The sequence below is a fragment of the Somniosus microcephalus genome, unplaced genomic scaffold, assembly GCF_052327205.1.
Source record: "Somniosus microcephalus isolate GS21.2 unplaced genomic scaffold, FLI_Smic_1.0 unresolved_chr1, whole genome shotgun sequence".
NCBI classification, from domain to species: domain Eukaryota; kingdom Metazoa; phylum Chordata; class Chondrichthyes; order Squaliformes; family Somniosidae; genus Somniosus; species Somniosus microcephalus.
Window position 1 is genome coordinate 117,587,190 of NW_028225179.1, and position 22,763 is coordinate 117,609,952.

Genomic DNA, 22,763 nt, shown 5'->3' on the forward strand with positions numbered 1-22,763 from the left:
CAGTGTGGTGTAGAGGTGGTGCAGTGCGGTCCCCAGGCAGTGCAGTTCCCAGTCAGTGTGATGCCCAGTCAGTGTGGTGCCCAGTCCATGCAGTGCCAGTCAGTGAGTTGCCTGGTCTGTGTGGTGCCTGGTCTGTGTGGTGCCCAGTCAGTGTGGTGCTCGGTCAGTGTGGTGCTCGGCTGGTATGGTGCCCATTCAGTGTGGTGCATGGTCAGTGTGGTGCCTGGTCAGTGTGGTGCCCGGTCACTGTGGTGCCAACTCAGTGTGGTGCCAATCAGTGTGGTGCCCTGTCAGTGCAGTGACCGGTCAGTGTCATGCCCGATCAGTGTGGTGCCAGTCAGTGTGGTGCTGATCAGTGTGGTGCCAGTCAGTGCAGTGCCAGCCAGAGTGGTGCCAGTCAGTGCAGTGCCAATCAGTGTGGTGCCAGTCAGTGTGGTGCCCAGTCAGTGTGGTGCCCAGTTAGTGTGGTGCCAGTCAGTGTGGTTCCAGTCAGTGTGGTGCATGATCATTGCAGTGCCTGGTCAGTGTAGTGCCAGTCAGTGCATTGCCCAGTCAGTGTGGAGACCGGTCAGTATGGTGCCAGTCAGTGTGGTGTCAGTCAGTGTGTCAGTGTGGTGCCCAGTCAGTGTGGTGTCCGGTCAGTGTGGTGCCGGTCAGTTTTGTGCCCAGTCAGTGTGGTGACCAGTCAAGGTGGTGCCAGTCAGTGTGGTGCCAGTCAGTGTGGTGCCCGGTCATTGCAGAGCCAATCAGTGTGGTGCCCAGTCAGTGAGGTGCCAGTCAGGGTGGTGCCAGTCAGTTTGGTGCCGGTCAGTGTGGTGCAAGTCAGTGTGGTGCCAGGTCAGTGCAGTGCCAGTCAGTGTGGTGCACAGTCAGTGTGGTGCCGCTCAGTGAGGTGCCAGTCAGTTTGGTGCCAGTCAGTGTTGTGCCTGGTCAGTGTGGTGCCCAGTCAGTGTGGTGCCCATTCACTGATGTGCCCGGTCAGTGTGGTGCCCAGTCAGTGTGGTGCCCAAGTTAGTGCAATGCCCACGTATTGGGGTGCCCGATTTATATGGTAACCGGGTGCTGCTGTGCCTTGTCAGTGCAGTGACTGGTCAGTGTAGTGCTCAGGCAGTGTGGTGACTGGTCAGTGTGATGCCCGATCAGTGTGGTGCCAGTCAGTGTGGTGCTGATCAGTGTGGTGCCAGTCAGTGTGGTGCACAGTCAGTGTGGTGCCAGTCAGTGCAGTGCCAGCCAGTGTGGTGCCAGTCAGTGCAGTGCTAACCAGTGTGGTGCCAGTCAGTGTGGTGCCCAGTCAGTGTGGAGCCCGGTCAGTATGGTGCCAGTCAGTTTGGTGCCAGTCAGTGTGGTGCCCTATCATTGCAGTTCCTGGTCAGTGTAGTGCCAGTCAGTGTGGTGCCCAGTCAGTGTGGTGTCCGGTCTGTGTGGTGCCGGTCAGTGTTGTGCCCAGTAAGTGTGGTGCCCAGTCAATGTGGGGCCAGTCAGTGTGGTGCCAGTCAGTTTGGTGCCCCGTCAGTGCAGAGCCAATCAGTGTGGTGCCCAGTCAGCGTGGAGCCAATCAGGGTGGTGCCAATCAGTGTGGTGCCAGTCAGCGTGGTGCCAGTCAGTGCAGTGCCAGTCAGTGTGGTGCCAGTCGGTGTGGTGCCAGTCAGTGTAGTTCCAGTAAGTGTGGTGCCGAGGTGGTGCGTTGCCTGGCTGGTGTGGTGCCAGTCAGTGTGGTGCTGAGGTGGTGCCGTGCCGTGCCCCAGTCAGTGCAGTACCAGCCAGTGTGGTGCCAGTCAGTGCAGTGCCAATCAGTGTGGTTCCAGTCAGTGTGGTGCTCAGTCAGTGAGGTGCCCAGTCAGTGTGATGCCGGTCAGTGTGGTTCCAGTCAGTGTGGTGCATGATCATTGCAGTGCCTGGTCAGTTTAGTGCCAGGCAGTGCAGTGCCCAGTCAGTGTGGAACCCGGTCGGTATGGTGCCGGTCAGTGTGGTGCCAGTCAGTGTGGTGCCCGGTCAATATAGTGCCAGTCAGTGCGGTGCCAGTCAGTGCAGTGCCAGTCAGTGCGGTGCACAGTCAGTGTGGTGCCAGTCAGTGTGGTGACAGCCAGTGCGATGCCCAATCAGTGTGGTGCCAGTCAGTGTGGTGCCAGTCAGTTTGGTGCCGAGGTGGTGCAGTGCGGTGCCCCAGACAGTGTGATGCCCAGTCAGTGTGGTGCCCGGTCTGTGTGGTGCCAGTCAGTGAGTTGCCTGGTCTGTGTGGTGCCAGTCACTGTGGTGCCCAGTCAGTGTGGTGCTCGGTCAGTGTGGTGCTCGGCTGGTATGGTGCCCATTCAATGTGGTGCCTGGTCAGTGTGGTGCCTGGTCAGTGTGGTGCCCAGTCAGTTTGGTGCCAACTCAGTGTGGTGCCAATCAGTGTGGTGCTCGGTCAGTGCAGTGACCGGTCAGTGTGATGCCCAAACAGTGTGGTGCCAGTCAGTGTGGTGCTGACCAGTGTGGTGCCAGTCAGTGCAGTGCCAGCCAATGTGGTGCCAGTCAGTGCAGTGCCCAGTTAGTGTGGTGCCGGCCAGTGTGGTTCCAGTCAGTGTGGTGCATGATCATTGCAGTGCCTGGTCAGTGTAGTGCCAGCCAGTGCAGTGCCCAGTCAGTGTGGAGCCCGGTCAGTATGGTGCCAGTCAGTGTGGTGCCAGTCAGTGTGTCAGTGTGGTGCCCGTCAGTCCAGTGCCTGGTCAGTGTAGTGCCAGTCAGTGTGGTGCCCGGTCAGTGTGGTGTCCGGTCAGTGTGGTGCCGGTCAGTGTTGTGCCCAGTCAGTGTGGTGACCAGTCAAGGTGGTGCCAGTCAGTGTGGTGCCAGTCGGTTTGGTGCCCGGTCAGTGCAGAGCCAATCAGTGTGGTGCCCAGTCAGTGTGGTGCCAGTCAGGGTGATGCCAGTCAGTGTGGTGCCAGTCAGTTTGGTGCCAGTCAGTGCAGTGCCAGTCAGGGTGATGCCAGTCAGTGTGGTGCCCAGCCAGCGTGGTGCCAGTCAGGGTGGTGCCAATCAGTGTGGTGCCAGTCAGTGTGGTGCCAGTCAGTGCAGTGCCAGTCAGTGTGGTGCTAGTCAGTGTGGTGCCAGTCAGTGTGGTTCAAGTAAATGTGGTGCTGAGGTGGTGCGTTGCCTGGCTGGTGTGGTGCCAGTCAGTGTGGTGCCGAGGTGGTGCAGTGCAGTTCCCCAGGCATTGCAGTGCCCGGTCAGTGTGGTGCCCAGTCAGTGTGGTGCCCGGTCTGCGTGGTGCCAGTCAGTATGGTACCCAGTCAGTAAGGTGCCCAGTCAGTTTGGGGCTCGGTCAGTGTGGTGCCCGGCTGGTATGGTGCCAGTCAGTTTGCTGCCCGATCAGTGTGGTGCTCGATCAGTGCAGTGACCAGTCAATGTGATGCCCGATCAGTGTGGTGCCAGTCAGTGTGGTGCTGCTCAGTGTGGTGCCAATCAGTGTGGTGCCCAGTCAGTGTGGTGCCAGTCAGTGTAGTGCCAATCAGTGTGGTGCCAGTCAGTGTGGTGACAGCCAGTGTGATGACCAATCAGTGTGGTGCCAGTCAGTGTGGTGCCAGTCAGTGTGGTGCAGAGGTGGTGCAGTGCGGTCCCCAGGCAGTGCAGTGCCCGGTCAGTGTGGTACCCAGTCAGTGCGGTGCCCGGTCCGCATGGTGCCAGTCAGTATGGTACCCAGTTAGTAAGGTGCCCAGTCAGTTTGATGCTTGGTCAGTGTGGTGCCCGGCTGGTATGGTGCCAGTCAGTTTGCTGCCCGATCAGTGTGGTGCCCGATCAGTGTGGTGCCCTGTCAGTGTGGTGCCCGGTCAGTGTGGTGCTGATCAGTGTGGTGCCAGTCAGTGTGCTGCACAGTCAGTGTGGTGCCAGTCAGTGCAGTGCCAGCCAGTGTGGTGCCAGTCAGTGCAGTGCTAACCAGTGTGGTGCCAGTCAGTGTGGTGCCCAGTCAGTATGGAGCCCGGTCAGTATGGTGCCGGTCAGTTTGGTGCCAGTCAGTGTGGTGCCCTATCAGTGCAGTTCCTGGTCAGTGTAGTGCCAGTCAGTGTGGTGCCCAGTCAGTGTGGTGTCCGGTCTGTGTGGCGCCGGTCAGTGTTGTGCCCAGTCAATGTGGTGCCCAGTCAATGTGGGGCCAGTCAGTGTGGTGCCAGTCAGTTTGGTGCCCCGTCAGTGCAGAGCCAATCAGTGTGGTGCCCAGTCAGTGTGGAGCCAATCAGGGTGGTGCCAATCAGTGTGGTGCCAGTCAGCGTGATGCCAGTCAGTGCAGTGCCAGTCAGTGTGGTGCCAGTCAGTGTATTTCCAGTAAGTGTGGTGCCGAGGTGGTGCATTGCCTGGCTGGTGTGGTGCCAGTCAGTGTGGTGCCGAGGTGGTGCCGTGCGGTGCTCCAGTCAGTGCAGTGCCAGCCAGTGTGGTGCCAGTCAGTGCAGTGCCAAACAGTGTGGTGCCAGTCAGTGTGTGCTCAGTCAGTGAGGTGCCCAGTCAGTGTGGTGCCGGTCAGTATGGTTCCAGTCATTGTGGTGCATGATCATTGCAGTGCCTGGTCAGTGTAGTGCCAGGCAGTGCAGTTCCCAGTCAGTGTGGATCCCGGTCAGTATGGTGCCGGTCAGTGTGGTGCCAGTCAGTGTGGTGCCCGGTCAATATAGTGCCAGTCAGTGCGGTGCCAGTCAGTGCAGTGCCAGTCAGTGCAGTGCACAGTCAGTGTGGTGCCAGTCAGTGTGGTGACAGCCAGTGCGATGCCCAATCAGTGTGGTGCCAGTCAGTGTGGTGCCAGTCAGTTTGGTGCCGAGGTGGTGCAGTGCGGTGCCCCAGGCAGTGTGATGCCCAGTCAGTGTGGTGCCCGGTCTGTGTGGTGCCTGTCAGTGAGTGGCCTGGTCTGTGTGGTGCCAGTCAGTATGGTGCCCAGTCAGTGTGGTGCTCGGTCAGTGTGGTGCTCGGCTGGTATGGTGCCCATTCAGTGTGGTGCCTGGTCAGTGTGGTGCCTGGTCAGTGTGGTGCCCAGTCAGTGTGGTGCCAACTCAGTGTGGTGCCAATCAGTGTGGTGCCCGGTCAGTGCAGTGACCGGTCAGTGTGATGCCCGAACAGTGTGGTGCCAGTCAGTGTGGTGCTGACCAGTGTGGTGCCAGTCAGTGCAGTGCCAGCCAGTGCGGTGCCAGTCAGTGCAGTGCCAATCAGTATGGTGCCAGTCAGTGTGGTGCCCAGTCAGTGTAGTGCCCAGTTAGTGTGCTGCCGGTCAGTGTGGCTCCAGTCAGTGTGGTGCATGATCATTGCAGTGCCTGGTCAGTGTAGTGCCAGCCAGTGCAGTGCCCAGTCAGTGTGGAGCCCGGTCAGTATGGTGCCAGTCAGTGTGGTGCCAGTCAGTGTGTCAGTGTGGTGCCCTGTTAGTGCAGTGCCTGGTCAGTGTAGTGCCAGTCAGTGTGTTGCCCAGTCAGTCTGGTGTCCGGTCAGTGTGGTGCCGGTCAGTGTTGTGCCCAGTCAGTGTGGTGACCAGTCAAGATGGTGCCAGTCAGTGTGGTGCCAGTCAGTGTGGTGCCCGGTCAGTGCAGAGCCAATCAGTGTGGTGCCCAGTCAGTGCGGTGCCAGTCAGGGTGATGCCAGTCAGTGTGGTGCCAGTCAGTGCAGTGCCAATCAGTGTGGTGCCAGTCAGTGTGGTGCCGAGTCAGTGTGGGGCCCGGTCAGTATGGTGCCCAGTCAGTGTGGAGCCCGGTCAGTATGGTGCCGGTCAGTGTGGTGCCAGTCAGTGTGGTGCCCTGTCAATGCAGTGCCTGGTCAGTGTAGTGCCAGTCAGTGTGGTGCCCAGTCAGTGTGGTGTCCGGTCAGTGTGGTGCCGGCCAGTGTTGTGCCCAGTCAGTGTGGTGCCCAGTCAATGTGGTGCCAGCCAGTGTGGTGCCAGTCAGTTTGGTGCCCCGTCAGTGCAGAGCCAATCAGTGTGGTGCCCAGTCAGTGTGGTGCCAGTCAGGGTGCTGCCAATCAGTGTGGTGCCAGTCAGTGTGGTGCCAGTCAGTGCAGTGCCAGTCAGTGTGGTGCCAATAAGTGTGGTGCCAGTCAGTGTGGTTCCAGTAAGTGTGGTGCCGAGGTGGTGCGTTGCCTGGCTGGTGTGGTGCCAGTCAGTCTGGTGCCGAGGTGGTGCAGTGCAGTGCCCCAGGCAGTGCAGTGCCCGGTCAGTGTGGTGCCCAGTCAGTGTGGTGCCCGGTCCGCGTGGTGCCAGTCAGTATGGTACCCAGTCAGTAAGGTGCCCAGTCAGTTTGGTGCTCGGTCAGCGTGGTGCCCGGCTGGTATGGTGCCATTCAGTTTCCTGCCCAATAAGTGTGGTGCCCGACCAGTGTGGTGCCCGGTCAGTGTGGTGCCCGGTCAGTGTGGTGCCAGCTCAGTGTGGTGCCCAGGCAGTGTGGTGCCCGGTTAGTGCAGTGACCAGTCAGTGTGATGCCCGATCAGTGTGGTGCCAGTCAGTGTGGTGCCCGGTCAGTGTGGTACCCAGTTATTGTGCTGCCCAGTCAGTGTGGTGCCAACTCAGTGTGGTGCCCAGTCAGTGTGGTGCCCGGTCAGTGCAGTGACCGGTCAGTGTGATGCCCGATCAGTGTGGTGCCAGTCAGTTTGGTGCTGATCAGTGTGGTGCCAGTCAGTGTGGTGCCAGTCAGTGTGGTGCCCAGTCAGTGTGGTGCCCAGTCAGTGTGGTGCCAGTCAGTGCAGTGACTGGTCAGTGTGATGCCCCATCAGTGTGGTGCCAGTCAGTGTGGTTCTCCATCAGTGTGGTGCCTGCCTGGTATGGTACCCAGTCATTGTGGTGCCTGGTCAGTGCATTGCCCGGTCAGTGTGGTGACAACTCAGTGTGGTGCCCAGTCAGTGTGGTGTCCGGTCAGTGCAGTGACCGGTCAGTGTGATGCCGGATCAGTGTGGTGCCGGTCAATGTGGTGCTGATCAGTGTGGTGCCAGTCATTGTGGTGCTAGTCAGTGCAATGCCAATCAGTGTGGTGCCAGTCAGTGTGGTGCCCAGTCAGTGTGGTGCCCAGTCAGTGTAGTGCCAGTCAGTGTGGTTCTAGTCAGTGTGGTGCCAGTCAGTGTGGTGCCCAGTCAGTATGGTGCCATTCAGTGTGGTGCCAGTCAGTGTGGTGCCCAGCCAGTGTGATGCCCAGTCAGTGTGGTGCCAGTCAGTGTGGTTCCAGTCAGTGCGGTGCATGGTCAGTGCAGTGCCTGGTCAATGTAGTGCCAGTCAGTGCAGTGCCCAGTCAGTGGGGTGCCCGGTCAGTGGGGTGCCAGGACAGTGTGGTGCCCGGACAGTGCAGTGCCTGGTCAGTGTGGTGACAGGTCTGTGTGGTGCCCAGTCAGTGTGGTTTCTGGTCAGTGTGGTGCCAGTCAGTGTGGTGCCAGTCAGTGCAGTGCCAGTCAGTGCAGTGCCCCGTCAGCGTGGTGTCCAGCCAATGTGGGTTCTAGTCAGTGTGGTGCCCAGTCAATGTTGTGACAGTCAGTGCAGTGCCAGTCACTGCAGTGCCAGTCAGTGCGGAGCCCAGTCAGTGTGGTGCCAGTCAGTGCGGTGCCCCAGGCAGTGGAGTGCCTGGTCAGTATGGTGCCCAGTCAATGTGGTGCCCTGTCCGTGTGGTGCCATTCAGTGTGGTGCCCGGTCAGTGTGGTTCCAGTCAGTGTGTTGCCCAGTCAGTGTGCTGATCGGTCAGTGTGGTGCCCGGCTGGTATGGTGCCCAAGTCAGTGTGCTGCTCGGTCAGTGTGGTGCCCGGTTATTGTGCTGCCTGGTCAGTGTGGTGCCAACTCAGTGTGGTGCCCAGTCAGTGTGGTGCCCGGTCAGTGCAGTGACCGGTCAGTGTGATGCCTGATCAGTGTGGTGCCAGTCAGTGTGGTGCTGATCAGTGTGGTGCCAGTCAGTGTGGTGCCCAGTCTATGTGGTGCCAGTCATTACAGTGCCAATCAGTTTGGTGCCAGTCATTGTGGTGCCCAGTCAGTGTGGTGCCCAGTCAGTGTGGTGCCAGTCAGTGCAGTGACTGCTCAGTGTGATGCCCGATCAATGTGGTGCCAGTCAGTGTGGTTCTCGGTCAGTGTGGTGCCTGGCTGGTATGGTACCCAGTCATTGTGCTGCCTGGTCAGTGTGGTGCCTGGTCAGTGTGGTGCCAACTCAGTGTGGTGCCCAGTCAGTGTGGTGTCCGGTCAGTGCAGTGACCGGTCAGTGTGATGCCGGATCAGTGTGGTGCCGGTCAGTGTGGTGCTGATCAGTGTGGTGCCAGTCATAGTGGTGCTAGTCAGTGCAATGCCAATCAGTGTGGTGCCAGTCAGCGTGGTGCCCAGTCAGTGTGGTGCCCAGTCAGTGTAGTGCCAGTCAGTGTGGTTCCAGTCAGTGTGGTGCCAGTCAGTGTGGTGCCCAGTCAGTATGGTGCCATTCAGTGTGGTGCCCAGTCAGTGTGGTGCCAGTCAGTGTGGTTCCAGTCAGTGCGGTGCATGGTCAGTGCAGTGCCTGGTCAATGTAGTGCCAGTCAGTGCAGTGCCCAGTCAGTGGGGTGCCCGGTCAGTGGGGTGCCAGGACAGTGTGGTGCCCGGACAGTGCAGTGCCTCGTCAGTGTGGTGACCGGTCTGTGTGGTGCCCAGTCAGTGTGGTTTCTGGTCAGTGTGGTGCCAGTCAGTGTGGTGCCAGTCAGTGCAGTGCCAGTCAGTGCAGTGCCCCGTCAGCGTGGTGTCCAGCCAATGTGGGTTCTAGTCAGTGTGGTGCCCAGTCAATGTTGTGACAGTCAGTGCAGTGCCAGTCAGTGCAGTGCCAGTCAGTGCGGAGCCCAGTCAGTGTGGTGCCAGTCAGTGCGGTGCCCCAGGCAGTGCAGTGCCTGGTCAGTATGGTGCCCAGTCAATGTGGTGCCCTGTCCGTGTGGTGCCATTCAGTGTGGTGCCCGGTCAGTGTGGTTCCAGTCAGTGTGTTGCCCAGTCAGTGTGCTGATCGGTCAGTGTGGTGCCCGGCTGGTATGGTGCCCAAGTCAGTGTGCTGCTCGGTCAGTGTGGTGCCCGGTTATTGTGCTGCCTGGTCAGTGTGGTGCCAACTCAGTGTGGTGCCCAGTCAGTGTGGTGCCCGGTCAGTGCAGTGACCGGTCAGTGTGATGCCTGATCAGTGTGGTGCCAGTCAGTGTGGTGCTGATCAGTGTGGTGCCAGTCAGTGTGGTGCCCAGTCTATGTGGTGCCAGTCATTACAGTGCCAATCAGTTTGGTGCCAGTCAGTGTGGTGCCCAGTCAGTGTGGTGCCCAGTCAGTGTGGTGCCAGTCAGTGCAGTGACTGCTCAGTGTGATGCCCGATCAATGTGGTGCCAGTCAGTGTGGTTCTCGGTCAGTGTGGTGCCTGGCTGGTATGGTACCCAGTCATTGTGGTGCCTGGTCAGTGTGGTGCCTGGTCAGTGTGGTGCCAACTCAGTGTGGTGCCCAGTCAGTGTGGTGTCCGGTCAGTGCAGTGACCGGTCAGTGTGATGCCAGATCTGTGTGGTGCCAGTCAGTGTGGTGCTGATCAGTGTCGTGCCAGTCATTGTGGTGCTAGTCAGTGCAATGCCAATCAGTGTGGTGCCAGTCAGTGTGGTGCCCAGTCAGTGTGGTGCCCAGTCAGTGTAGTGCCAGTCAGTGTGGTTCCAGTCAGTGTGGTGCATGGTCAGTGCAGTGCCTGGTCAGTGTAGTGCCAGTCAGTGCAGTGCCCAGTCTGTGTGGTGCCCGGTCAGTGGGGTGCCAGGACAGTGTGGTGCCCAGACAGTGCAGTGCCCGGTCAGTGTGGTGACCAGTCAGTGTGTTTCCAGTCAGTGTGGTGCCAGTCTGTGTGGTGCCCAGTCAGTGTGGTTTCTGGTCAGTGTGGTGCCAGTCAGGGTGGTGCTGATCAGTGTGGTGCCAGTCAGTGTGGTGCCCAGTCTGTGTGGTGCCAGTCATTGCAGTGCCAATCAGTTTGGTGCCAGTCAGTGTGGTGCCCAGTCAGTGTGGTGCCCAGTCAGTGTGGTGCCAGTCAGTGCAGTGACTGGTCAGTGTGATGCCCGATCAATGTGGTGCCAGTCAGTGTGGTTCTCGGTCAGTGTGGTGCCTGGCCGTTATGGTACCCAGTCATTGTGGTGCCTGGTCAGTGTGGTGCCTGGTCAGTGTGGTGCCAACTCAGTGTGGTGCCCAGTCAGTGTGGTGTCCGGTCACTGCAGTGACCGGTCAGTGTGATGCCAGATCTGTGTGGTGCCAGTCAGTGTGGTGCTGATCAGTGTCGTGCCAGTCATTGTGGTGCTAGTCAGTGCAATGCCAATCAGTGTGGTGCCAGTCAGTGTGGTGCCCAGTCAGTGTGGTGCCCAGTCAGTGTGGTTTCTGGTCAGTGTGGTGCCAGTCAGTGTGTTTCCAGTCAGTGTGGTGCCAGTCTGTGTGGTGCCCAGTCAGTGTGGTTTCTGGTCAGTGTGGTGCCAGTCAGTGTGGTGCTGATCAGTGCAGTGCCAGTCAGTGCGGAGACCAGACAGTGTGGTGCCAGTCATTGCGGTGCCCTGTCCAGGTGGTGCCATTCAGTGTGGTGCCCGGTCAGTGTGGTGCCAGTCAGTGTGCTGCCCAGTCAGTGTGGTGCTCGGTCAGTGTGGTGCCCAGCTGGTATGGTGCCCAAGTCAGTGTGCTGCTCGGTCGGTGTGGTGCCCGGTTATTGTGCTGCCCAATCAGTGTGGTGCCAGTCAGTGCATTGCCAATCAGTGTGGACCAAGTCAGTGTGGTGCCCTGTCTGTGTGGTGCCAACTCAGTTTGGTGCCCAGTCAGTGTGGTGCCCGGTCAGTGCAGACACCGGTCAGTGTGATGCCTGATCAGTGTGGTGCCAGTCAGTGTGGTGTTGATCAGTGTGGTGCCAGTCAGGGTGCTGCCCAGTCAGTATGGTGCCAGTCAGTGCAGTGCCAATCAGTGTAGTGCCAGTCAGTGTGCTGCCCAGTCAGTGTGGTGCCCAGTCAGTGTGGTGCCAGTCAGTGCAGTGCCAATCAGTGTGGTGCCAGTCAGTGTGGTGCCCAGTCAGTGCGGTGCCCAGTCAGTATGGTGCCAATCAGTGTGGTGCCAGTCAGTGTGGTGCCAAGTCAGTGTGGTTCCCAGTCAGTATGGTGCCAGTCAGTGTGGTGCCAGTCAGTGTGGTGCCGGTCAGTGTGGTGCCCAGTCAGTACGGTGCCAGTCAGTGTGGTGCCGGTCAGTGTGGTGCCCAGTCAGTGTGGTGCCAGATGGTGTGGTGCCCAGTCAATGTGGTGCCAGTCAGTGTGGTGCCCAGTCAGTATGGTGCCAATCAGTGTGGTGCCTGTCAGTGTGGTGCCCAGTCAGTGTGGTGCCCAGTCAGTATGGTGCCAGTCAATGTGGTGCCAGTCAGTGTGGTGCCGGTCAGTGTACTGCCCAGTCAGTGTGGTGCCAGATGGTGTGGTGCCCAATCAGTATGGTGCCAGTCAGTGTGTTTCCAGTCAGTGTGCTGCCAGTCAGTATGGTGCCAAGTCAGTGTGGTGCCACTTGGTGTTGTGCCCAGTCAGTGTGGTGCCAGTGTGATGCCCGATCAGTGTGGTGCCGGTCAGTGTGGTGCTGATCAGTGTGGTGCCAGTAATTGTGGTGCTAGTCAGTGCAATGCCAATCAGTGTGGTGCCAGTCAACGTGGTGCCCAACCAGTGTGCTGCCCAGTCAGTGTAGTGCCAGTCAGTGTGGTTCCAGTCAGTGTGGTGCAAGGTCAGTGCAGTGCCTGGTCAGTGTAGTGCCAGTCAGTGCAGTGCCCAGTCAGTGCGGTGCCCGGTCAGTGGGGTGCCAGGACAGTGTGGTGCCTGGACAGTGCAGTGCCCGGTCAGTGTGGTGACCGGTCTGTGTGGTGCCCAGTCAGTGTGGTTTCTGGTCAGTGTGGTGCCAGTCAGTGTGGTGCCAGTCAGTGCAGTGCCAGTCAGTGCAGTGCCCCTTCAGCGTGGTGCCCAGCCAATGTGGATTCTAGTCAGTGTGGTGCCCAGTCAATGTTGTGACAGTCAGTGCAGCGCCAGTCAGTGCAGTGCCAGTCAGTGCGGAGCCCAGTCAGTGTGGTGCCAGTCAGTGCAGTGCCCCAGGCAGTGCAGTGCCTGGCCAGTATGGTGCCCAGTCAATGTGGTGCCCTATCCATGTGGTGCCATTCAGTGTGGTGCCCGGTCAGTGTGGTACCCAGTTATTGTGCTGCCCAGTCAGTGTGGTGCCAACTCAGTGTGGTGCCCAGTCAGTGTGGTGCCCGGTCAGTGCAGTGACCGGTCAGTGTGATGCCCGATCAGTGTGGTGCCAGTCAGTTTGGTGCTGATCAGTGTGGTGCCAGTCAGTGTGGTGCCCAGTCAGTGTGGTGCCAGTCATTGCAGTGCCAATCAGTGTGGTGCCAGTCAGTGTGGTGCCCAGTCAGTGTGGTGCCAGCCAGTGCAGTGACTGGTCAGTGTGATGCCCGATCAGTGTGGTGCCAGTCAGTGTGGTTCTCCATCAGTGTGGTGCCTGGCTGGTATGGTACCCAGTCATTGTGGTGCCTGGTCAGTGCGTTGCCCAGTCAGTGTGGTGACAACTCAGTGTGGTGCCCAGTCAGTGTGGTGTCCGGTCAGTGCAGTGACCGGTCAGTGTGATGCCGGATCAGTGTGGTGCCGGTCAGTGTGGTGCTGATCAGTGTGGTGCCAGTCATTGTGGTGCTAGTCAGTGCAATGCCAATCAGTGTGGTGCCAGTCAGTGTGGTGCCCAGTCAGTGTGGTGCCCAGTCAGTGTAGTACCAGTCAGTGTGGTTCCAGTCAGTGTGGTGCATGGTCAGTGCAGTGCCTGGTCAGTGTAGTGCCAGTCAGTGCAGTGCCCAGTCAGTGTGGTGCCCGGTCAGTGGGGTGCCAGGACAGTGTGGTGCCCAGACAGTGCAGTGCCCGGTCAGTGTGGTTTCTGGTCAGTGTGGTGCCAGTCAGTGTGGTGCCAGTCAGTGCAGTGCCAGTCAGTGCAGAGCCGAGTCAGTGTGGTGCCAGTCAGTGCGGTGCCCTGTCCATGTGGTGCCATTCAGTTTGGTGCCCGGTCAGAATGGTGCCACTCAGTGAGTTGCCCAGTCAGTGTGGTGCTCGGTCAGTGTGGTGCCCGGCTGTTATGGTGCACAAGTCAGTGTGCTGCTCGGTCGGTGTGGTGCCAGTCAGTGCAGTGCCAATCAGTGTAGAGCCAGTCAGTGTGGTGCCCTGTCTGTGTGGTGCCAACTCAGTTTGGTGCCCAGTCAGTGTGGTGCCCGGTCAGTGCAGAAACGGGTCAGTGTGATGCATGATCAGTGTGGTGCCAGTCAGTGTGGTGCTGATCAGTGTGGTGCCAGTCAGTGTGCTGCCCAGTCAGTGTGGTGCCAGTCAGTGCAGTGCCAATCAGTGTAGTGCCCAGTCAGTTTGCTGCCCAGTCAGTGTGGTGCCCAGTCAGTGTGGTGCCAGTCAGTGCAGTGCCAATCAGTGTGGTGCCAGCCAGTGTGGTGCCCAGTCAGTATGTTGCCAATCAGTGTGGTGCCAGTCAGTGTGGTGCCCAGTCAGTGTGGTGCCCAGTCAGTATGGTGCCAGTCAGTGTGGTGCCAGTCAGTGTGGTGCCGGTCAGTGTGGTGCCCAGTCGGTGTGGTGCCAGTCAGTGTTGTGCCAGGTGGTGTGGTGCCCAGTCAGTGTGGTGCCAGTCAGTGTGGTGCCCATTCAGTAGGTTCCAATCAGTGTGGTGCCAGTCAGTGCGGTGCCCAGTCAGTGTGGTGCCCAGTCAGTATGGTGCCAGTCAGTGTGGTGCCAGTCAGTGTGGTGCCGGTCAGTGTGGTGCCCAGTCAGTGTGGTGCCAGATGGTGTGGTGCCCAGTCAGTATGGTGCCAGTCAGTGTGTTGCCAGTCAGTGTGCTGCCAGTCAGTGTGGTGCCAAGTCAGTGTCGTGCCACTTGGTGTTGTGCCCAGTCAGTGTGGTGCCAGTGTGATGCCCGATCAGTGTGGTGCCGGTCAATGTGGTGCTGATCAGTGCGGTGCCAGTAATTGTGGTGCTTGTCAGTGCAATGCCAATCAGTGTTGAGCCAGTCAGTGTGGTGCCCTGTCTGTGTGGTGCCAACTCAGTTTGGTGCCCAGTCAGTGTGGTGCCCGGTCAGTGCAGAAACCGGTCAGTGTGATGCATGATCAGTGTGGTGCCAGTCAGTGTGGTGCTGATCAGTGTGGTGCCAGTCAGTGTGCTGCCCAGTCAGTGTGGTGCCAGTCAGTGCAGTGCCAATCAGTGTAGTGCCCAGTCAGTTTGCTGCCCAGTCAGTGTGGTGCCCAGTCAGTGTGGTGCCAGTCAGTGCAGTGCCAATCAGTGTGGTGCCAGCCAGTGTGGTGCCCAGTCAGTGTGGTGCCCAGTCAGTATGTTGCCAATCAGTGTGGTGCCAGTCAGTGTGGTGCCCAGTCAGTGTGGTGCCCAGTCAGTATGGTGCCAGTCAGTGTGGTGCCAGTCAGTGTGGTGCCGGTCAGTGTGGTGCCAGTTAGTGTGGTGCCCATTCAGTAGGTTCCAATCAGTGTGGTGCCAGTCAGTGCGGTGCCCAATCAGTGTGGTGCCCAGTCAGTATGGTGCCAGTCAGTGTGGTGCCAGTCAGTGTGGTGCCGGTCAGTGTGGTGCCCAGTCAGTGTGGTGCCAGATGGTGTGGTGCCCAGTCAGTATGGTGCCAGTCAGTGTGTTGCCAGTCAGTGTGCTGCCAGTCAGTGTGGTGCCAAGTCAGTGTCGTGCCACTTGGTGTTGTGCCCAGTCAGTGTGGTGCCAGTGTGATGCCCGATCAGTGTGGTGCCGGTCAATGTGGTGCTGATCAGTGTGGTGCCAGTAATTGTGGTGCTTGTCAGTGCAATGCCAATCAGTGTGGTGCCAGTCAGTGTGGTGCCCAGCCAGTGTGCTGCCCAGTCAGTGTAGTGCCAGTCAGTGTGGTTCCAGTCAGTGTGGTGCATGGTCAGTGCAGTGCCTGGTCAGTGTAGTGCAAGTCAGTGCAGTGCCCAGTCAGTGTGGTGCCCGGTCAGTGGGGTGCCAGGACAGTGTGGTGCCCAGACAGTGCAGTGCCCAGTTAGTGTGGTGACTGGTCTGTGTGGTGCCCAGTCAGTGTGGTTTCTGGTCAGTTTGGTGCCAGTCAGTGTGGTGCCAGTCAGTGCAGTGCCAGTCAGTGCAGTGCCCCCTCAGCGTGGTGTCCAGCCAATGTGGATTATAGTCAGTGTGGTGCGCAGTCAATGTTGTGACAGTCAGTGCAGTGCCAGTCAGTGCAGTGCCAGTCAGTGCGGAGCCCAGTCAGTGTGGTGCCTGTCAGTGCAGTGCCCCAGGCAGTGCAGTGCCTGGTCAGTATGGTGCCCAGTCAATGTGGTGCCCTGTCCGTGTGGTGCCATTCAGTGTGGTGCCCGGTCAGTGTGGTTCCAGTCAGTGTGTTGCGCAGTCAGTGTGCTGCTAGGTCAGTGTGGTGCCCGGCTGGTATGGTGCCCAAGTCAGTGTGCTGCTCGTTCAGTGTGGTGCCCAGTTATTGTGCTGCCCGGTCAGTGTGGTGCCAACTCAATGTGGTGCCCTGTCAGTGTGGTGCCCGGTCAGTGCAGTGACCGGTCAGTGTGATGCCCGATGAGTGTGGTGCCAGTCAGTGTGGTGCTGATCTGTGTGGTGCCCAGATAGTGCAGTGCCCGGTCAGTGTGGTGACCAGTCAGTGTGTTTCCAGTCAGGGTGGTGCCAGTCTGTGTGGTGCCCAGTCAGTGTGCTTTCTGGTCAGTGTGGTGCCAGTCAGTGTGGTGCCAGTCAGTGCTGTGCCAGTCAGTGCGGAGCCCAGTCAGTGTGGTGCCAGTCAGTGCGGTGCCCTGTCCATGTGGTGCCATTCAGTGTGGTGCACGGCCAGTGTGGTGCCAGTCAGTGTGTTGCCCAGTCAGTGTGGTGCTCGGTCAGTGTGGTGCCCGGTTATTGTGGCGCCCAAGTCAGTGTGCTGCTCGGTCGGTGTGGTGCCCGGTTATTGTGCTGCCCAGTCAGTGTGGTGCCAGTCAGTGCAGTGCCAAGCTGTGTGGAGCCAGTCAGTGTGGTGCCCTGTCTGTGTGGTGCCAACTCCGTTTGGTGCCCAGTCAGTGTGGTGCCCGGTCAGTGCAGACACCGGTCAGTGTGATGCCTGATCAGTGTGGTGCCAGTCAGTGTGGTGCTGATCAGTGTGGTGCCAGTCAGTGTGCTGCCCAGTCAGTGTGGTGCCAGCCAGTGCAGTGCCAATCAGTGTAGTGCCAGTCAGTTTGCTGCCCAGTCAGTGTGGTGCCCAGTCAGTGTGGTGCCAGTCAGTGCAGTGCCAATCAGTGTGGTGCCAGTCAGTGTGGTGCCCATTCAGTGTGGTGCCCAGTCAGTATGGTGCCAATCAGTGTGGTGCCAGTCAGTGTGGTGCCCTGTCAGTGTGGTACCAGTCAGTGTGGTGCCCTGTCCATGTGGTGCCAGTCAGTGTGGTGCCAGTCAGTGTGGTTCCCAGTCAGTGCAGTGCCAGTCAGTGCGGAGCCCAGTCAGTGTGGTACCAGTCAGTGTGGTGCCCTGTCCATGTGGTGCCATTCTGTGTGGTGGCCAGTCAGTGTGGTGCCAGTCAGTGTGTTGCCCAGTCACTGTGGTGCTCGGTCAGTGTGGTGCCCGGCTGGTATGGTGCCCAAGTCAGTGTGCTGCTCGGTCGGTGTGGTGCCTGGTTATTGTGCTGCCCAGTCAGTGTGGTGCCAGTCAGTGCAGTGCCAAGCAGTGTAGTGCCAGTCAGTTTGCTGCCCAGTCAGTGTGGTGCCCAGTCAGTGTGGTGCCAGTCAGTGCAGTGCCAATAAGTGTGGTGCCAGCCAGTGTGGTGCCCAGTCAGTATGGTGCCAATCAGTGTGGTGCCAGTCAGTGTGGTGCCCAGTCAGTGTGGTGCCAGATGGTGTGGTGCCCAGTCAGTGTGGTGCCAGTCAGTGTGGTGCCCAGTCAGTATGGTGCCAATCAGTGTGGTGCCAGTCAGTTTGGTGCCCAGTCAGTGTGGTGCCCAGTCAGTATGGTGCCAGTCAGTGTGGTGCCAGTCAGTGTGGTGCCGGTCAGTGTGGTGCCCAGTCAGTGTGGTGCCAGATGGTGTGGTGCCCAGTCAGTATGGTGCCAGTCAGTGTGTTGCCAGTCAGTGTGCTGCCAGTCAGTTTGGTGCCAAGTCAGTGTGGTGCCACTTGGTGTGGTGCCCAGTCAGTGTGGTGCCAGTGTGATGCCCGATCAGTGTGGTGCCGTTCAGTGTGGTGCTGATCAGTGTGGTGCCAGTAATTGTGGTGCTAGTCAGTGCAATGCCAATCAGTGTGGTGCCAGTCAGTGTGGTGCCCCTCCAGTGTGGTGCCCAGTCAGTGTAGTGCCAGTCAGTGTGGTTCCAGTCAGTGTGGTGCATGGTCAGTGCAGTGCCTGGTCAGTGTAGTGCCAGTCAGAGCAGTGCCCAGTCAGTATGGTGCCCAGTCAGTGGGGTGCCCTCTCAGTGTGGTGACCGGTCTGTGTGGTGCCAGTCAGTGTGGTGCCCAGTCAGTATGGTGCCAATCAGTGTGCTGCCAGTCAGTGTGGTGCCCAGTCAGTGTGGTGCCCTGTCAGTATGGTGCCAGTCAGTGAGTTGCCAGTCAGTGCGGTGCCGGTCAGTGTGGTGCCCAGTCAGTGTGGGGCCAGATGGTGTGGTGCCCAGTCAGTGTGGTGCCAGTCAGTGTGATGCCCGATCAGTGTGGTGCCAGGAATTGTGGTGCTAGTCAGTGCAATGCCAATCAGAGTGGTGCCAGTCAGTGTGGTGCCCAGCCAGTGTGGTGCTCAGTCAGTGTAGTGCCAGTCAGTGTGGTTCCAGTCAGTGTGGTGCATGGTCAGTGCAGTGCCTGGTCAGTGTAGTGCCAGTCAGTGCAGTGCCCAGTCAGTGTGGTGCCCGGTCAGCGGGGTGCCACGACAGTGTGGTGCCCGGTTAGTGTGGTGCCCAGTTAGTTTGGTGCCGATCAGTGTGGTGCCCAGTCAGTGTGGTGCCAGTCTGTGTGGTGCCCGGTCAGTGTGGTGCCTGGTCAGTGTGGTGCCTAATCTGTGTGGTTTCCAGTCAGTGTGGTGCCCGGTCAGTGTGGTGTCAGTCAGTGTAGAGCCCAGTCAGTGTGGTGCCCAGGTTAGTGTGATGCCCAGGTGTTGGGGTGTTCGGTAAGAGTGGTGACCGAGTGCTGCTGCGCCCAGTCGGTGCAGTGACTGGTCAGTGTGCTGCCCAGGCAGTGCGGTGCTCGGTCTGTGCAGCGCCTGATTAGGGTGGTGCCCACACTGTGTGGTGCCAGTCAATGTGGTGCCAGTCAGTGTGGTGCCTGTCTGTGTGGTGTGCAGTCAGTGTGGTGCACAGGCAACGTGGTGCGCAGTCAGCGTGGTGCCTGTCATTGTGGTGCCCGGTCAGTGTGGTGCCCAGTCAGTTTGGTGCCGGTCAGTGTGGTGCCCAGTCTGTGTGGTGCCAGTCTGTGTGGTGCCCGGTCAGTATGGTGCCCGGTCAGTGTGGTGCCTGGTCAGTGTGGTGCCCAGTCAGTGTGGTGTCCAGTCAGTGTGGTGCCTAGTCAGTGTGGTGCCCAGTCAGTGTGGTGCCCGGTCAGAGTGGTGCCAGTCAGTGTGGTGCACAGACAGTGTATTGCCCGGTCAGTGTGGTGCCCGATCAGTGTGGTGCCAGTCAGTGTGATGCCAATCATTGTGGTGCCAGTCAGTGTGGTGCCCAGTCAGAGTGATGTCTGGTCAGTGTGGTGCCAGTCAGTGTGGTGCCAGTCAGTGCAGTGCCAGACAGTGCAGTGCCCGGTCAGTGTGGTGCCCAGTCAGTGTGGTGCCCTGTCCGTGTGGTGCCGGTCTGTGTGATGCCCAGTCAGTGTGGTTCTCAGTCAGTGTGGCGCCCGGCTGGTATGGTGCCCAATCAGTGTGGTTCCCGGTCAGTATGGTGCTCGATCAGTGTGGTGCCTGCCTGTGTGGTTCGCAATCAGTGTCGTGCACAGTCAGCGTGGTGTGCAGACAGCGTGTTTCCAGTCAGTGTGTTGCCCGGTCAGTGTGGAGCCCAGTCAGTTTGCTGCCGATCAGTGTGCTGCCCAGTCAGTGTGGCACCCAGTCAGTGTGGTGCCAGTCAATGTGGTGCTCGTTCAGTGTGGTGCCTGGTCGGTGTGGTGCCCAGTCAGTGTGGTGTCCAGTCAGTGTGGTGCCAGTCAATGTGGTGCCCATTCAGTGTGGTGCCTGGTCAGTGTGGTGCCCAGTCAGTGTGGTGCCCAGTCTTTGTGGTGCCCAGTCAGTGTGGTGCCAGTCAGAGTGGTGCCAGTCAGTTTGGTGCCAGTCAGTTTGGTGCCCGGTCAGTGTGGTGCCGGTCAGTGTGGTGCCCCGACATTGCAGTGCCCGGTCAGTGTGGTGCCCGCTCAGTGTGGTGCGAGTCAGTGTGTTGCCAGTCAGTGTGGTGCCCAGTCAGTATGGTGTCTGGTTAGTGTGTTGCCAGTCAGTGCGGTGCCGAGTCAGAGTTCCAATCAGTGGGCTGCCAGTCAATGTAGTGCCAGCCAGTGTGGTGCCACGGTAGTGCGGTACCAGGCTGGTGTGGCGCCAGTCAGTTTGGTGCCAAGGTGGTGCATTGTGGTGCCCCAGGAAGTGCGGTGCCTGGTCAGTGTGGTGCCGAGTCAGTGTGGTGCACTGTCCATGTGGTGCCAGTCAGAGTGGTGCCTGGTCAGTATGGTGCCAGTCAGTGTGGTGCCCAGTCAGTGTGGTGCTCGGTCAGTGCGGTGCCCGGCTGGTATGGTGCACATTTAGTGTGGTGCCCGGTCAGTGTGGTGCCCAGTCAGTGTGGTGCCAACTCAGTGTGGTGCCCAGTCAGTGTGGTGCCTGGTCAGTGCAGTCACCGGGCAGTGTGATTCCCGATCAGTGTGGTGCCAGTCAGTTTGGTGCTGATCAGTGTGGTGCCAGTCAGTGCAGTACCAATCAGTGTGGTGCCACTCAGTGTGGTTCCCTGTCAGTGTGGAGCCCAGTCAGTGTGTTGCCAGTCAGTGCAGTGCCAATCAGTGTGGTGTCAGTCAGTGTGGTGCCCAGCCAGTGTGGTGCCCAGTCAGTGTGCTGCCCGGTCAGTGTGGTGCAAAGTCAGTGCGGTGCCCGTTCAGTGAGGTGCCCAGTCAGTGTGGTGCCCGGTCATTGTGGTGCCAGTCAGTGTGGTGCCCATTCAGTGTGGTGGCAGTCAGTGTGGTGCACGGTCAATGTGGTTCCAGTCAGTGCAGTGCCAGTCAGTGCAGTGCCAGTCAGTGCAGTGCCAGTCAGTGCAGAGCCCAGTCAGTGTGTTGTCTGGCTGGTGTGGTGCCTGGTCAGTGTTGTGCCCGGTCATTGTGGTGCCCAGTCATTGTCGTGGCAGTCAGTGTAGTGCCCAGTCATTGTTGTGCCTTGTCAGTCTGGTGACAGTGTGTGGTGGCAGTCAGTGTGGTGTCCAGACCGTGTGGTGCCCAATCAGTGTGGTGCCGGTCACTGTGGTACCAGTCAGTGTGGAGCCCAGTCAGTGTGGTCCCAGTCAGGGTGGTGCCAGTCAGTGTGGTGCCAGTATGTGCGGTGCCAGGACTGTGCAGTACAAGTCAGTATGGTGCCCAGTCAGTGTGGTGCCAGTCAGTGTGGTGCCAGTCAGTGTGGTGCCATTCAGTGTGGTGCCCGGTCAGTGTGGTGCCCATTCTGTGTTCTGCCCGGAAAGTGCGATGCCCATGTGTTGGGGTGTCCCGTTAGAGTTGTGACCGAATGCTGCTGAGCCCAGTCGGTGCAGTGACTGGTCAGTGTGCTGCCCAGGCAGTGCGGCGCTCAGTCTGTGCAGTGCCTGATTAGGGTGGTGCCCACTCTGTGTGGTGCCAGTCAATGTGGTGCCAGTCAGTGTGGTGCCTGTCTGTGTGGTGCGCAGTCAGTGTGGTGCACAGGCAACATGGTGCGCAGCCAGTGTGGTGCCAGTCATGGTGGTGCCCGGTCATTGTGGTGCCCAGTCAGTTTGGTGCTGGTCAGTGTGGTGCCCAGTCTGTGTGGTGCCAGTCTGTGTGGTGCCCGGTCAGTGTGGTGCCTGGTCAGTCTGGTGCCTAGTCAGTGTGGTGCCCAGTCAGTGTGCTGCCCAGTCAGTGTGGTTCCTGGTCGGTGTGGTGCCCAGTCAGTGTGGTGCCCTGTCAGTGTGGTGCCCGGTCAGTGTGGTGTCAGTCAGTGTAGAGCACAGTCAGTGTGGTGGCCAGTCAGTGTGGTGTGCAGTCAGTTTGGTGCCAGTCAGTGTGGTGCCCAGTCAGTGTGGTGTCAGTCTGTGTGGTGCCCGGTCAGTGTGGTGCCTGGTCAGTGTGGTGCCTAGTCAGTTTGGAGCCCAGTCAGTGCGGTGCCAGTCAGGGTGGTGCCAGTCAGTGTGGTGCCAGTCAGTGCGGTGCCAGGTCAGTGCAGTACAAGTCAGTGTGGTGCCCAGTCAGTGTGGTGCCAGTCAGTGTGGTGCCATTCAGTGTTCTGCCCGGAAAGAGTGGTGCCCAGTCAGTGTGGTGCCCAGGTCAGTGCGATGCCCAGGTGTTGGGGTGTCTGGCTAGAGTGGTGACCCGGTGCTGCTGCGCCCAGTTAGAGCAGTGACTGGTCAGTGAGCTGCCCAGGCAGTGCGGTGCTCGGTCCGTGCAGTGCCTGATTAGGGTGGTGCCCACTCTGTGTGGTGCCAGTCAATGTGGTGCCAGTCAGTGTGGTGCCTGTCTGTGTGGTGCGCAGTCAGTGTGGTGCACAGGCAACGTGGTGCGCAGTCAGCGTGGTGCCAGTCATTGAGGTGCCCGGACAGTGTGGTGCCCAGTCAGTTTGATGACAATCAGTGTGGTGCCCAGTCAGTGTGGTGCCAGTCTATGTGGTGCCCGGTCAATGTGGTGCCTGGTCAGTGTGGTGCCTAATCAGTGTGGTGTCCAGTCAGTGTGGTGCCCGGTCAGTGTGGTGTCAGTCAGTGTAGAGCCCAGTCAGTGTGGTGCCCAGGTTAGTGCGATGCCCAGGTGTTGGGGTGTCCGGTTAGAGTGGTGACCGAGTGCTGCTGCGCCCAGTCGGTGCAGTGACTGGTCAGTGTGCTGCCCAGGCAGTGCGGTGCTCGCTCTGTGCAGTGCCTGATTAGGGTGGTGCCCACTCTGTGTGGTGCCAGTCAATGTGGTGCCAGTCGGTGTGGTGCCTGCCTGTGTGGTGTGCAGTCAGTGTGGTGCACAGGCAACGTGGTGCGCAGTCAGCGTGGTGCCAGTCATTGTGGTGCCCGGTCAGTGTGGTGCCCAGTCAGTTTGGTGCCGGTCAGTGTGGTGCCCAGTCTGTGTGGTGCCAGTCTGTGTGGTGCCCGGTCAGTATGGTGCCCGGTCAGTGTGGTGCATGGTCAGTGTGGTGCCTGGTCAGTGTGGTGCCCAGTCATTCTGGTGTCAAGTCAGTGTGGTGCCTAGTCAGTGTGGTGCCCAGTCAGTGTGGTGCCTGGTCAGAGTGGTGCCCAGTCTGTGTGGTGCCAATCTGTGTGGTGCCCAGTCAGTATGGTGCCTGGTCAGTGTGGTGCCTGGTCAGGGTGGTGCCTGGTCAGTGTGGTGCCCAGTCTGTGTGGTGCCAGTCTGTGTGGTCCCTAGTCAGTGTGGTGCCCAGTCAGTGTGGTGCCCGGTCAGTGTGGTGCCTGGTCAGTGTGGTGCCCAGTCAGTGTGGTGCCAGTCAGTGCAGTGCCAGTCAGGGCAGGGCCCAGTCATTGTGGTGTCCAGCCAATTTGGTTTCTGGTCAGTGTGGTACCCGGTCAATGATGTGCCAGTCAGTGCGGTGCCAGTCAGTGCAGTGCCAGTCAGTGCAGTGCCCAGTCAGTGTGATGCCAGTCAGTATGGTGCCAGTCAGTGCGTTGCCCAGTCAGTGTGGTGCCAGTCAGAGTGGTGCCAGTCAGTGTA